Source organism: Carassius gibelio, chromosome A10 (genome assembly GCF_023724105.1).
Source record: "Carassius gibelio isolate Cgi1373 ecotype wild population from Czech Republic chromosome A10, carGib1.2-hapl.c, whole genome shotgun sequence".
NCBI classification, from domain to species: Eukaryota; Metazoa; Chordata; class Actinopteri; order Cypriniformes; family Cyprinidae; genus Carassius; species Carassius gibelio.
The window spans coordinates 13155217-13172267 of NC_068380.1; the positions used below are offsets into that span (position 1 = coordinate 13155217).

Sequence of the window (17051 nt, forward strand, 5' to 3'; positions counted from 1 at the left end):
ATTGTGTTTTTTTACTACAGCTTAGATGGGTTGAGATGACAGATTGCTATAGTTTAGTATATAAACTCTGTGTATTCTGCTCCAAAACCTAGTGAGCTCTGTTTAAAGCATTATAAATCATCAGAGATGCACAAAGTCTGTTCCAAACGTCTTTCATATAAGGAACAAACCTATAATGGACACTTAAAATAAAGTTTAACCAAAAGTAAAGAAATAATACAATTTAATTGAAGATAGCAGAAAAGAGAATATATATATATATATATATATATATATATATATATATATAAAACCAAGCAAGACCAATTACATTAATGAAGTGTTATTCAAATCGAAAGGTATCAATAAAAATAGTGAAAAATAATTAGAAATTTGAATGGGCCATCAATGATTATTAGAGTATTTAAACATTATTCTCACTCTCTCTCTCTCTCTCTCTCTTATTTCTCATTTCGTGAATTTTAGCCCAACTAATAGGGAATGTTTGCACAACTTACACTGACGTTTTCTAAAGGTTATGTAAATGTCAAAATAAAAGATTCCTAAAGTAATATTTATAGATCATTCTTATAACATTTCAATTTAATATGCAGTCTCATCTCATTGTTGAGATGACAACATTTTTTTGGGAGGGTATTGCCTGTAAAGACTATATTGGCAGTAGACAAAGAGAAAACTCACTAGGTTTTGGAAGAAAGTTTTAGATTTACATTTTTATGTACAAAGATTTACAACTGTATCTCTCTGTCTGAGATAAAGAGTGGAATACATCATCTGGATTTTCTTCCACACCGCGCTGGATTGTGTAAAATGGCTTTGTGTTCACCTGTTGTATGATTGGTTGGCTATACATTGCTGTAGAGAATCAATATTAGTCCAGGCAAAGCTTTATAAGACACGCTTTTACTGGTAAACACCCTTAATCAAGAGCAGACGAAAAATCAACAACTGGACAATCTCCCGGACTCCCACACATACAATCATGAGACGCACATACATGAGAAATTGGGACAGCGGCTTGATTAATGTTGTGGAATACTAACAGATGAGGTATGGGAGGTGAGTCATTTAAAGGACTCTCCACTACAGCTTTAAAGATATCTACTGGTCCCAGATCAGATCAATATGGAGCAGGAGCGTTATCACAGGTTCGGCAAATGCCCTGTTCATTATGTCAGCAGAGCTTTTCGTGTGGACGTAATCATGGGAAATGTTCGATACACCCGGCGGATTGGATTTTATAATGATATTGTGGCTCTACATCTGAGAATTGCCCGGGTCGTTTGTATGGAGATAATAAATGTCCTTTGATTTATAAAAGATCCATGTGTCAAAGATAGCTTAGTGTTTCCTGGCCCACACAGACTCAGACGTGAATAGCGTGATCAAAGAATACATGGAAGTAGAATAACAATTAGCTTTGAGTGGCTGATTTATGCATTCAGGTGATGACTTTGTGTTCAGAGGCAGCTGACTTCCATCTCTACATAGAGCTGCTTTATGCAGCCGCCTCCAAACACTCAGAAACATGAAATCCAAATGAGTGATAGAATCTTCTCTTCAGTTCAGAAACATTTATTTCTGGCTTGTTAGTTCTTTGTCTTGAACAATTTTACCACCCAGAGATGAAAGTTCATTATTTAATCTGCCTCACATCTGTCATGTGCTGTCACATTCTTCTGTGGAGTGCAAACTGATTTGTTTGCAAGTTCAGAAGTTTCCGGCGACAAGCAGTTTGAGAACGAAAGTGCTAATTCTGAATATTTTGTTTCACAGATGTTGACAGAGAATTGCTTTGTAATTTAACTCACCTAGGCCTGGCACTCATCCACACCTGCCTGTTTTTCTGCATCAGTCTATATTTAATTTGTGCAGATATGCTCTCATGCTGTGCCAGCACACTGTTTCCCACAATTACATTCTCCTGAAGCTGGTTCTGTAGGAGCATTGGCCGAGTGGCGCCTGCAAGGACGCCTATGTGTGTTTTTATCCATGCAGGAAAGGAGGGTTGTTTGGATATGCTGTGTTGACGGCAATGAGGTGTGTAGACCAAGTCATCCGCAAGAAAGTGCTTCGCATGCCTGCGTGATGGTTTAATTATTAACACTACGTGCTTCAGATCTGATCGAAAAGTTTTACATTTGGGAAACAGTGTAATAAGAAACACATCAGGAGCAGAGAACTAGCGATAACAGGGGGTTGTGAAATCCGCCTGCTAGGAATGGCTTCTTATTCGATTTAAAACGTGGTGCAATCTAGCTGAACCAGCAGGAAATGTCTCAAGTTTGTGACAGGAACTGGTTGGATAGTTTATCCTTGCAAGCTGTCAGTCTATCTGATCTCAGTCCAGACAGGAAACATCAATCACTCAGTTGCTCACAAATTTAATTGTCTACAACATATAGATCAAACTATTCCAAACTATATACCAATCTATTGTGTTTCAGATTTGGCTCTTCAGATTTTTTTTTTTGTATTATTATTATTTATTTATTTTTTATTTCCTAAATTTAAAAATAAATCCAATTGCAATTTAAAATGCAATGTGGAATAAATTCAAGCTAGTCGATTGCTGTATTGTCATAGTTTATGTCTCAAGTTTTGAGGTTTGTATGGTGATTTGAGTGTTTCATAAGTGTTTTTGACTAAGGAGTGTTCCTGTGGCTCAGTGGTAGAGCATTGCATTAGCAGTGCTAAAGGTTGTTGGTTCATTTCCCAGGGAACACACATACTCATTAAATTTAGATATATTGATTTATATGTGTGTGTGTAAGTTGCTTTGGATAATGCATTAATGTAATGGTGTGTTGTGGACTGTTTTTTAAGCCTAAGACAACAACCAGTTTTATCTCTATGCTCATTTTTATAGAAATCATGATTAAAGCACATTGAGCAATATACAATGGTGTAAACAAACTGAACAATTTGCATAGAGCTCTTAGTTGACGCAGTATTCTAATTTGATGAGATTTGGTTTTTGTCATCACAATTAATCATCACAATTAAAAGAACCAAAGACTTAAACTACTTCAGTCTGTGTGCACTGAATTTATTTAATACACAAGTTTCACAATTTGAGTTGAATTACTGAAATAAAAAAAATGTTTCCACGACATTCTGATTTATTGAGATGCACCCGTATACAGTATATATGTATATGTACACACAGTATATACTGTACATAATTGGAAGCCCAAAAACTCTGTCAGCCTGTAGCACTTTTTTCTTTTTTCTTTTTTATAAAGCTGGCCCCTCTCTCACATCACCTGGTGGGTGTGTGTGTGGGGGGGGTGCTCCATTGTGCAGCTCTTTACAGGTTTTGGATAGTTTTGCAGCCTCAAGGAAAGTGAAAATGAGGGAAGGGAGATAGGGAGATTTCAGACATTTTTTTGCTTAGCCAAAGGGGGTTTGTGCAAAATATTTACAGCTGCTATTTTTTTCATCTGCCAGCGAAGGCCCATAGAGTCCATGCACAGGTGCAGGTGTGCGTTCTCGACAAATACTGCTCAGGCTAATCACTGCGGTCCCTCAATTACGCATTTGTTCTGCACATGTGAGGTTGTGCACCGTCCCACACCACTCTTGGAAGTGATTTTGGAGGACCAGGTGCCCTTGAGAAAGGGATGTAATTACAAGAGTAAAAATTGTGTTGCTGTAGACCATAGTGCCATGCGGTTTGCAGGCAGACAGACAAAGGAGATGAATAAACCTCCACGAGACAAAGTTTAATAAAAAATCCAAAGTGAGTAGGCAGCCGCAGACGGGCATTAGCAAACGGTGACTGTGTGGGTAAACTATATAAAGCAGAAACAAATTATATGATTAATGAAACACAGCTGAAAAACAGAACTAATAATGATGGTGGCCATGGAAACTAAAAAGTGGCGGGAAATCAAAGGAACAAAACATTCAAAGTAAAGTCGGCAACACCAAAGCTCCAAAAGTATCAAAAAGGTAAACAATATTTTTTTTTTGTATTCAAACGAAGGCATGAATTGAGGGAATGCAAACTAAAAGGCAGAGTCGGCAGCACTGGCGTGGACCTGGAAGACCACGGCAAACCCGGAGAAACTAGGGACCAAGGTGGAGCCAGACGGAACCAGAGGGATAGAGAGACAAGGTGCAGCCAAAGATGTGGAATCATGTAGTGATGGATGGACGACGACTGACAACTACTACTCCCTCATCACAAGTGGAAACGAGGGAGCTAGGACCCAAGGCGGAGCCGATGGGTTGAAGGGCCAAGGTGGAATACAGGCCTGAGGGTGAGCTGAGGGGCTTACAGAAACCAGCGAAGATAGTGCAAAAGAACTGGAAGATAAATAGAGAGAAGGAGGAAGAGGGAGGCTGGGAGGGACCACAGGAGGCACAGTAGATTCAGAAGAAACAGACGATTCAGTAGACTCGAGGGGCAGGGCTGGATGTAATGAAGGAGATAATCCACTTCTAAATGCACAAGATTTCCAGAGGTCAGTGGTAGCTCATCCTCAGTGGTGGACAGGGCTTCGATCCATGCCTTCATTCTCTACTAATATCCCCTCAGGCATGTGCAGTGTTGCCGCTCACACACCTGGTCAGACGCACCGACAGCTTCTGACTCGCGCAGTTGCTTCTCCTCGCGCTGGCTGCTCAGTCGTGGCGGACCCAAGCTCTCTGAAGTGGGCTTAGGCAGTTGTTCATGCAGCTGGGTGGTAATGGCTGGCTGGGCTTTGGGCTGCACTTTGTTCTGGATCGGGGCGGACGCTCTCCAGACACCAGATGATCGCGTCCCTCCAGCTCAGTCCCGTGGTGTCTGGAAGGTCAATGATGTGATTGTTATTTTCCCTGATCCAGAACAGTGTCTCATCGTCAAAAGGACAGGTAATAGCGAGAAGGCAGAAGTCCTTGGTGAAACTATAATCCAAAGGTAAATGAATGAAGTTCCACATGACAAAGTTTGATACATAAACAGAACTGTGACCGGACAAAGAGTAAATGAATGAGTAAACTATATTAAGCTGATTAATATGATGAAAGATGATGAATGAAACACAACTTAACTGAATATAATGGTGACACACAGGCCTTCGATCCCTCAATGCTGATTTTTCTCAAGCAGACACAACAGGTAGAAAATGAGCCGGATAATTCCATCGGGCATCTACAGGTGCTCTAATATTCTCCCACTGCCGGTTCACATTATTATTCCTTCCGTCTCTTCTTTGTGTTTCTGCTCTGTTTTTAATTGCTATCAATTATGCTTATCAATTTTGAAAGCAGTTGTTGTGCTTAATGTTTTTGTGGAAAACATAATATGTTTTCAGAATTTTTTAATGAATAGAACGTTTCAAAACATAATGGCATCTGATTAATATTTTGGTTGACATATCGCTGTTTTGTAACAATATAAATGTCTTTACTGTTTCTTCAGTTCATACTTCATATTACGTACATGGTGTAACTATATCCTAAAGTATTAATAACTTAATAATAATAATAAATGTAATGACATTGTCAGAAATCATTCGGCTGATAATATTTTAAATCTTTTTATATACAAAAATAAATAAATAAATAAATAAATATATATATATATATATATATATATATATATATATATATATATATATATATATATATTTTTTTTTTTTTATAGTATAATAATATAATGCCCTTATAAGGGAGCATATTGTTTTTAGTTTTATTCAACAAGTATGATTAGACAATGAGTGAATTTCAAACTGTGTCATTTGTTGTTAGTGTTAGTAAAACTAGCGTAACAGTATTGGCTTCAGGCTGTTGCTGTTCGCATTACATATTTTATCCATTGCTTTTTCTCTGGCTGTCTGTCTTTTTCTCCCGTCTCCTCTTTTCTTTACTCTCCTTCTCTATTCCGTTCTCTTTTATCCATCTTTCAGTCCTATGAATAAAATTAGCTTCTCTCGCTACAAAATGTTCTCAGTGTTCATTCCTCAGCGAGAGACCTGAAGAGAGCGGGAGCGGGAAAGTGTGATGGAGAACAAGCGTGCCATCTTTCTATTCATCTATCTATCTGGCCCTTCCTGGCCTTGTCGGGCGTTAACACTGTGTGTAATGGTGCATCATCAGCCAAATCCCTTTCCATTTAAAAAGACAATTTTATGGCTCTATAGCGTCTGTTTATTACAAATATGGGTTTATTATGAACCGAGACCTCATTTATTTCCAGCCTGACTCGTGTCGACGCATCGCCTCATTCTTACTCTTTCTCTCGCTCACTTTTCCCCTCTCTTATTCACCCTCAAATTGATTGACTGTTTAATTCGACATTTAGCAGCTCATGGAGAGTTCGGCTATCTCTATAGTTCTCTAAAGAGCTCCAGCAGTTTTGTGCTGCTCAATATTTCTGCTCGCTGAAAGCGCATCGATACCCACAATTCCTCCTGCGCTCCTCACCTTTGAGCTCATGCAGTCTGACCACTCTTGAATTACACCTTAACGGGATTTGTGTGCTCACCGGACCAACAAATTAGCTCATTTGGAATAAGTGTTATGGTATACTACACAGAAATAATGCACAGAATACCCATTAACCATGTGTGAGTATGTGTCCGTGAACTCATTTAAATGTCGACCTCAGCCTGCCTAATCTTATTCTTCAATATGAAAGTGCACAACTGTGTATTGAAGTCATATTTTACACTGATAGCTCACCTCCCCTGACCTATCAGATTGTTTGAGTGGGTGAATGGCACGCCGGTGGAGGAGTATCTTCTCTTCTTGTTGGTGTTTTTGAGGGGTTTGTTGCAGTCATTCTTCACAGCGGAACATACAAGATCGATGGGAGAAAAGTGGCTCGCCGAGTTCAAGCTGGGATGAACTGGTTCAGAGTAATGGCCAACCACAAAACATTGATCGCCACAAACATTTAGCAGCATCAACTTGTGCTTCATTGAAAGGGTAAAGTGCTATTGTTTAGATTTGTTGTGTTTTTAGGTATGTATAATTTAAAAGACTTTGTGCTATATTTTGTTATTTTTTATATATTTAACCTAAATGGACATTCATTTATTTAGAAATAGTAAAAAATTTAAAAAATGAAATATTTATTTTACAATTTTGAAGAAAGAAAGGTAACAGGTTTTGAATTAAATGAATTTTCATTTCATTTTGGGTGAAATGTCCACATGAAGTCGATTGTTAGTGGAGTTTTCTTCAGTGAGTAGTGATTTGATATTTTTTCTAGTTGATTTAAAAAAAAAATAAGAAAGAAAGAAAGTCACATTTTATAAAATAAAAAGTTTCAATTGTGACTTTCATCATCTGATTGTACAAAAATAAATCCCTGTATCAATATATATATATATATTTTTTTTTTTTTTTTTTTTTTTTTTTTTTTTTTTCATTCCTGAAAGAAAAATAAACTTTAATTCAAAACTATACAATTCAACATTTGGAATTAATTGGTCAGATTTTTATTTATTTTTCTATATATATTTTTTGACAATGTTTTTGAAAGAAGTGTCTTTTGCTCACCAAAGCTGCATTTATTTGATCAAACCATACAGTAAAAAGAGCAATATTGTGAAATAGTATTACAATTTAAAATAACCAATTTCTATTTTAATACATTTTAAAATGTTGTTTATTCCTGTGATGCAAAGCTGAATTTTCAGCAGCCATTACTCCAGGATTCTGTACATGATCCTTATGAAATCATTCTGATACACTGATTTGCTGCTATTATGGATAACGGTTTTTGAACTGAAAACCTTTTTTAGTATTAGAAATGTCAATGTGATTTTTGATCAGATTAATGCATCCTTGCTGAATAAAAGTAGTGATTTCTTTAATTAAAAACAAACAAAACTTCTACAGACCCCAAACATTTGAACAGTAGTTTATATTTGCTAAAGAATAATTGCAGGATATTGTATGGTCACTTTAAAAAGTTGAACTCCAGACACTTCATAGTGATGTATGAATGTTCCATGTTGTTAGTACACAGTGTGAGTTTGGGGAAAGTTACACCTCAAACGAGGGACATAAAGTCCTTGCATCTTCTCTTCCAGGAAGCCAAGTCACTTGAAAATGATTGAGGGGAACGTCTTGTTACATAGGCCTGAGTCACAGGTATCTTATTAGAGAAGTGACCCGTCAGCTCACAGTATCACTGAGGCAAACAGAGAAAGAAATATCTGGAATTCATTATTTTCTTACAGTGTGTATCAAACTGTCACAACCTGTTCCTCAGGTTCACGGGCCTAAACTAGCATGCAGCTCACTTAAAAAATACTCTCCACTCACTCAGACAACATTCACACCTCCTGTCCGCTTATTAAGTCATCATCATCCTGTGCTGCTCATTTGTATTGTCGGTTATGAAGTAAAAGGGAAGAGGGGAGTGTTTGGAAGAGTTGCTTTCTGACAAACTTGGGTAGAACTTAAGTCATTAAATGTAATTTCATAATTAATTCTATTGTCTTTGAAATATGCAGAAAGCATCCAGGGTTACTATTGTAAAATAAATAAAATAAACATTTTTTTGTTACTTGAAATAAAATAAATGTGATAGATGTCCAGTTTAACTTCATCATGACCATGCGGTTTTTATACATTTATAGTTCATTATATTTAGTTATTATAGTACATAAATTAATAGTACATGCATATTAAAAAAAATGACAATGACAACAACAAACAAATGCACAAAAATACACAACAAACTAAACTAAAAATGTATTTATAAAAATCTATATATAATTGATTTTCTCAATTATGCTAAAATGACAAATCCAAGCATGTATGATAAACTAATATACACTTTAATGTTGTAAATTCATGCATTTCAAAAGTTTTTAGTTTGCATAATATAACTAGGTGTTATGATCCTAATATTCAGCACAATTTTGCCGCACCATAGAACATTTTTCCTTCTCTGTGAGCAGAAAATAGCGAGACGCAGCAATTTGAATACCCAATAATCAGTTGTGAATTTACAATTGCTTTATGTGTGACTGGGGAACAATAAATAAAGGACTATCATGGTAAAATGGATAAATGATGATGGTACAATTCTATACTGCAGTCATTGAGTGGGGATCCTTGATGTTTTGATGATATGTTATGCTGTACATGATGTGTACTTATCTTTCATGGATGTTGCCAATGAGACACCTTATCCGATATCTGTCAGAATTTTTCTGTGCGAATTTTAGCCTGGGTGAAAGATGCCTTTTGTTGAAGTGATATTGCCAATGACCTTTGTATGGTGTTTCCACCGAAACAAGACATCATCAGGTGTGTACCCCAGCCTCATTGGGTGTTTCATCCCTTTATCACAAGACACCCTCAGATGAGGCAGGCCGACCACAAACTGATTAGACCTGGGTGTGTGTCACTTTGTTACATGGACATTTGGCAGCCCACACTGTGTCTATCAGCTTCAGCCACAGCCAGTGGTTGCTTCTTTCAGCGACAGTGGCCAGTTCCCTAGTCTCAGCCTCAGACGTCACACCCACGGACCATTGGCTAAACGTCTGATGCATATAGGACACAAAAGTGGAAGCACTTCAGGAGTGTCGAAGTCGTCATCAGATTGGTTGAATTCTACAGGATTTCCGCGAGACGTGTGTGCCGCATTCTTTAACGTTCTGCCTGGAAACAAAGATGCCATGATGCCAAAACCCTTCACTAAAGAAGAAAGGCATCGTGTTTACAACTGTGATGATGAGCGCTTATCAGGATCAACTAAACGTTGGATTTTCAAAAGTATGTGAAATATTTAAAGTTTAGGGCATAGAATCTTTAAAATACTTCCGAATTGCCATAAATTCTAGACCTTCAGTCTGAAGGTCTGGCTACGTGAGATTACTCAGCTGCCAAGTTGGCATATTGGAGCTTCTTCCTTTCAAAGGCCTTGTTAATGGCCTCTTCACAAGGGACTGTCAGTTCTACTATTATGACAAACCTACTGGAGTTGGACCAGAGAACCTGATCTGGATGCAGATTGGTGCAATTTCAAATAGCAAAGTGAGTCTGTGTATTAAGTCAACTCACATTTCCCAGTCCCTGGCTATATACAGTAATTAGCACGCCTTTTTTTTAAGATGTGAAGTGCATTTCTTTTTTCACAAGAGAATAGCATGAGGTGGAAAATCCCCCTTTCGTGTGTGTATGACTGTGGTGTCAGTGCTTCAAAGTGATTTAAATCTAGAAATTTTGAGTGCGTTTTTTGCTGGGCAAACAGTCTAATATCTAATGCTATAAGTATGTTAAAGCACTGCAGCTAAATATGCCCAAGCCAAACAAAAATAAATATTAAAAAAAAAATTGTTTAAACCATCATGCACAGTGAGTTCATACTGAATGGACTGAATGGATCTTAGACTAAGATGAGCTTTAATGAATGCGGTTTTGCTGTGACATTGGGATTTTCGGCTGTTATTTAAAACAATTCTAAACCAGTTAACTGGCTCATTTCTCCAGATTCTTGTCAAAACATTTCCTCCCTGCTCTCTCTTTCTCTGTATCGCTCCATTGAGCTGACATGTCAGTGGATTATGATTGCCTTCCTGTTTTATTAGATTTCTGACAAGTATTTTCAGCTGTGTTCTAGTGGCATTTCTAATCTCACCCACGAACAGTGGAAGGCGGTTCACCAGGGCTCTGTGTCGAACATAAAGTGTTGTTGTTGTTTTTTTTTTCTTCTTTTATAAACAGAAATGGAAAGAGGAGGGAAACTCTCTATGCTAACATGAAAGTAAGACTATTTCAGTGTTAACATACTTATAGTTCATAATTAGCACCTTCCTGCATCAAATTTAAAACAGGCTTTAGCAAACCCCGGTTAGCCCTAGCAAAAGAGCTGAAGCATGCAGAAAACAGCACTTAGATACACCTTATTCTGAAACAAAACCATTTAGATGCTGTTAAATAGTTGTAGTTTTTTTCAGTGTAGTCCCCAGTCAGTACATTGAGGACGTGTTTTGCCTACTATGTACTTTATTTACACTGATCCCAAAACATCATTGCTATCATTTTCTTGGACAGCAGAAATGGTTTCTCTACACTCCAAGCCAAGACAGTGGTCTGTAGAAAGTCATGTAGTGACTGATTTGTGGATAATGTTGCATAAATACAATGTTCTTCTTCTTCTTCTTCGTCATCTTCTTCGTCTTCTTTTTCTTTAACTTGTGTTTTATTTTTAGATTTATTTGGTACCACAAAGTTTTTAAAGAAAAATTAAAAATAAGTTACATTTTTTATAGAAGTTTCTACCATATTATGCAATATTTTTATTGTTAGAAAAATTTCACATTTTACATTTGCATAAATACTGTAAATTCTTCTTCTTCTTCTTCTTCTTCTTCTTCTTCTTCTTCTTCTTATTATTATTATTATTATTATTATTATTATTATTGCAATATATTTATTATTTCACCATTATAGAACTATCATGTGATTAATGAATCAATACATTTATGAAATGATAATATATAATAATAAAAAGTTATATAACAATAATACAATTTTATTTATGCAATAAACTGGATAGATGTTTTCCAGTTATGTAACTGCCATGTAAGAATGGATGCATACACAAACATACAAACACACAGTCTTATATCAACAAATATGAACTGCCTTGGACTTCATTCATTTCAGTGGGGAAAATAAAGTTGCTTTTGTTCCCAAAAGTGAAAATGGGTCATATAAAACATACACTATATATTGCTTTAAATGTCATTACTCTGTGAGAAGGAGTGGACCTGTCTTCACCCCCCACCCAAACCTCTTTTTCTGTTTACACAAGATAAAGTCATCTCTTTGTTCAGCACACACCATCTCCAAATGTATCAGATAATAAGCCAGCATGCATTGTATTAGTTTAATGCATCTGCTTATGAATCAATGTAGCCCATAACTGTCTAAATAAACTGCTCCTGGAATTTATTCAAGTTAGTTTTATTATGGGGGTGTGTCTGTGTTGGAAATAAGCTACAGCTCTTTGCCCGAATCTTACCATGGTCATTTTAGTTTAATTGAAGCATGGTCATCACCATTTAGGGCAGGATTTATTGTGGTGGCTGTCGTTCCAGCTCATGGAGCCAGAGTCAGGCATAATCTCCACCAAACTGTGATCTTCTTTAGAAAGTCATGAGATGCTGAAAAGCCTCAAAGAAGTGACAGTGGGGCATCACATCTGTTGTCACAGCATCTGGCACACATCTCTGGAATAAAAGCTGTCAGGCTTTTCTTTATATCTCCCAATAACTTAGAATGCACTTCTGAATGCAGGAGTAAATCCTTTAAATTAACACTGATGACAACTGTATTTAGCTGACCTGTGTATGTGTCCTTAAGACTCTCTTCAGCCTGCTTCGTCTTTTCTTGAACTGTCTCAAGTCTCCTGTGATCAGCACACTTGCAAATATTGAGTTTCCAAAACCAAAAAGGAAATAAAAAAGAGACGCAGGCAAATCTTTTCAAGGATTTTGTCTCAAGAGAAGAGAGTGCAAAAAGAATATTTTTTCATGCGTATTACCTGGCTGAAAGTCGAAAACCAATGCTATGGAAGAGACCAGGAGGAGATTTTGTGTTAGCTGTGCCCAACGCACAGACAGAGATAATGAAAAGTTTTCCGGTCTTTTCCATTACCCTAGCAGAGAGAGAGAGAAAATGAGATATGCACTTTCGTGACATCCAAATGTTATAGTGTGTGAAATGGGGTCTGTATCCAGGTGATGGAATTCATAATGTTTTTTCAGAGGGTGTGCATGTATGTGTGTGTGTGTGTGAGAGAGAGAGAGAGAGAGAGAGAGAGAGAGTATTTCAGGTGGTAGATGATGTTCTGTGATAACAGAGGTATGAAAATCTCTTTCAGCTTTGTTCAGCCGCGCTCTGAAGTTGGAGTCTCTCTGGTCACTTGTAAGATACCCTGAGGCCTGAATGTCATCCCATCACTCTGCCCTCTGAGTCACATTTGGAAAGAACAGAGTGAAATACTGCAGCATTTAGCGGCTGACAGCTAAGTTAAAAAGCCACAGTCTGGGATTCGGCGGCGGCTGGGGAACGCTGCTGATGAAGAGGGTACAACAGAAGAGATTTGACATTAAAGCCCTATTCATGAGAAGTGACAGTCATGGACTCCAGCTCTCAAACTGAGTGGAGGCTGTACGAGACCCTGTCAATTATATTCAGTAATAACACAGACAGTCACAGACAAGCCTGATTCCTCTGTAGAATATACAACGAGCCTTGAGGAAACCAAAGCAAAGTCTGTGCCGAGGTTATTATCTTTAACCAAAGCTATTATGACGATGAAGACTAGCAGTGAAGAAAAAAGTCAGACGGGAGTTTCCAAAAGACATCAGACATCCATAAAGACTTTTTTTTTTATTTAATGATATACAATTGACCATTTTTATGTCATAAAAGTAGTCCATATAAAAGAGAAAAAATAAAAATAATTTATCATTAAAGATTGGTATTTATTTCTATATTAATTTAATTTATTATGGATGGTTTTGTTTATCATTGTCAAAAAGAGCTGAATGAAAAAAAATTATTTAAAGATTATTGTTAAATGTTTCAGCAATAGCAGATTTATAGCATAATTTATTATCAATAAGTGCAGTGTGCTTGTGTTGTTGTGCATTAAAAAAATAATAATCTTGAATTCCAATGTAATTGAATATTATTTTAAACGTGATGTCATATCTGATCACCTGTGGTTTGTTTTCATTATAGGCAGATTTAAAAAATTATGAAAACTACAACTAATTGGCAAGTTTTAAACTAATTTATATTGCAAAAAATCAGTTATGTTCCTCCAAGCATTATTTTTTATATTATTGTGGTAGTCCGGGAATGTTATCTGGTGGAGACATGGATACTTGGAAACCGGCGATAGTAACTTCTCCATTGTTGTTCAGGAATTGTATAAGTAGGATGTGATGGAGCATTGATTGATGTGGTAATTGTCTCGGGCTTCCTCCACTGTGATTGGATGGCTGGGTGGCGAGCACTGCATTATTTCAAAACATATTTTAACTCTCGGTGACCAGAAAGAAAAAAGAACACTCCCTTTACAAACAAGTGGACACACATCATTATGCAGGAAAGTATTACCTCGCAAATCTATAATGCAGAACAAAGATTATTCGTCCCATATAAAAAATGGTCCCGGTTGCCATCATCAGCCATTTACGTGCTAATGTTATTGAATGAGACTCTGTTACACTCTGTCACCTGAGACAGCATTGATTACAGCTTAGCTCTGCCTACAGTCTGCTGGAGTGACTAATAGGGCTTGCTTTAAAAGATACATTTTCATGAGGAGGCTAAAGAGACATTTGCGGTGACATAGTTTTATCACGGGTTATTTGAGAAATTTGCTTCCATCTCATACATTTGATGTCGAGAGCAAGGTTTGCGTTTGAAACGCTTGCTCAGAGGAAAACATATTTTATTTACATTTCTTCTCAGTGCCGCTCCTGTAACGGCTCAAAGGTTGTTTGAATTTCAAATGAGGCTACACCCCCTAAAGTACATAACTCTGTCCTTATCCCATCAATTGAGAAATGTGGGAAGTTCATGCTAAATGCTAATGAGCAGCGGGCTCTTGCTTTTTGAAAACGAAACGCAAAGGCGTCACCTTACGAATGTCCACAGGTTTTCTACTTGCATTGTATCTTCTGTGTCCCTGCTGTATTTTGATTGGCTCATTGTTTAATGAAATTCGTGAAAATATGCTGCACCCAGTTCCCATCTCTGGGACTTTTCCACCTGCGCAGATGTGGTCACGCTAAATCAAATACCCTGAGCTGAATTACCTTTTAATAGTCACATCTTTTGACGCCTTTTAGCCACTAGCTCACTTACAGTCATCCGTCCTCAATTTCTTCTCACATTACCCTCCATTATGCAATCTAAATTACATTTCATGATTATTTTATGCAGAGCACGTGCATGTAATTTTAGAGGTAAAATAATAAATGCCTCAGAATATTGTTGCTTTTTCCCTCCCTTTTCCCATTTTAGTGATTGTATTTATTTCCTGTTTATTTTATTATTATTATTATTATGATTGTTTTCCTGTAATTATTCAAATGCGTTGTTGTCTGTGTTAGCATCTGCCATTCACCTGCAATAGCGCATGTTGCCATCTATGGTTGAGCCTTAATTAGCTCCCTAAAAAGGAAAATGCCATCACACACCTAATTGCTTCTGTTATGCGTTCATTAAAAATGCTCAACCGAGCACGATATTGAAAAAATAATTGCAAAGGTTACCAGGAGCATTTGTTATCAGTGGTGTTAGCCGCATTGAATCATTTGTGGTATTTTCTCTTGGAATGTAGCCATCTAGATTTAATGCCTGTGCCTCGCACTCATAAACAAACGCGGGAAAACAAGGCAGCCTGCGGAAAAAGTTGGCACTCGTGTGGCATCCTGCTCTTCCTTATTAAATCAGCGGTGTATTGGGATCAGGGCTGCTTAGTCTGTTCATCTGTTTCTTTACTGCACGTGTCAGGGTGAGACAGACTTTAAATGAACATAAATGCAAATGCAAAAAATTACTAAAAATGTTTTTTTTTTTTTTTTTTAATGTTTTTAAAGTAGTCTCTTATATTTACCAAGGCTGCATTTATTTAATTAATACAGTAAAACCCTAATATTAGGAAATTTTTTCATCATTTTAAAATGTTATTTATTGACAAAGCTGATTTTATTTTTGCAGCCATGACTTAGTCTTTAGTTTCACACGATCTTTCAGAAAATCAGTGTTATATGTTGATTTGGTACAAAATTCTGAAAAAGTACAAAAGAAAAGCATTTATTTGTACACATCTTTTGTGACATTATAAATGTCTTTACTGTCATTTTTGATCAAGTTAATTTATCCTTGCTGAATTTATTTTTTCTTTCCTAAATAAAAAAAAAAAAATACTGACCCCAAACTTTTGATTATTAGAGTACAACACAAAAATACATGTTTTGGAGAATATACCGGTTTCTCTTTTCCGTGCAATTATAGTCAGTGGTGATTAAGCTTCTAAACTTCAAAAATGACACAAAACACCATAAAACTGGTCTTATATGGGTTCTGGAGATCATTTATTTTATTTTTATTTTTTTATTCAAATGTGAACTTTTGAATAAAGCTGACTCGAAATACTGTATATGCTTTTTATATACTGTACCACAGTCCATGTTACAGTGACCTAAAGAAAGGACGATTTTCTGGGTCAGAAAAAAATAGTCAAGTTCACTTTCTCAGTCTTTGTCTCCCATCTAAGCATGACTGACCTCCAAAGCTGCATGAAAGAGGTGAAAAACTGAAAGAATGAAAGAGCAGAGGACTGTTTACTTTCCTCCTCTCTAGCAGATCAGTAAGGTCTGAATGCCCCAGAGCTGCCTGCCTAACAGCCTCTGTACCTATCTGACTAATTACCCATAAGGCCCTGTGCTCAGGACTGTGATGTATTTCTGTGACCATGACAACTGTGGCTGAGAAGCTGTTTTAGGATGATGCAAAAAGACAGTTCTATGCGTGTAGGTTTTTCTATCAAAGACTTAAGTGCATGAAATATGAATTATCCAAATAATTGCATATGCACAGTTGTTACTTTCCTCATGAGATTCGTGCAACCTGTTTTTGAGCTCGTTGGCTTCTTTTTTGTTTGTTTTGGTTTTTGTTCTTTCTTGCATCCTACTCTTTTTTTTTTTACCCCCTTCCTTTTGTTCTGCAGTATATCTTGCTTTTGTTAGGAGGGTTATGAATTTTATTACACTTTTTTCAGCAATTAATGTCACTTTATTCTGACAAAACTTGAAAGAAATAGCGACTTTTAGCTTATATCTTTAAAGCAATATTTCAGGTTTATTACAGGTTAATCTCAATCAACAGCACTTGTCATCGCAGTAATAATAATTTCCATAAAACTTATTTCCACTTGTTCTTTACTTCTTCTTATTCTTCAAGAAATCCAGATTATAGCGAGGCACTTACCATGAAGAGAATGGGGCCGATTCATAAACATTAAAATAGTACACAAAATGTAGATAAAAGCGTATTAACATGATCTC

The 17051-nt window shown here is 36.7% G+C and overlaps 1 protein-coding gene across 3 annotated transcripts in view; it reads left to right on the forward strand.

The window, feature by feature from the left end:
* LOC128021219 (cell adhesion molecule 2-like) overlaps nt 1-17051 on the forward strand; it is a 392008-nt gene that overhangs the window by 325804 nt on the left and 49153 nt on the right. The gene's annotated exons all lie outside the window — the stretch shown is intronic.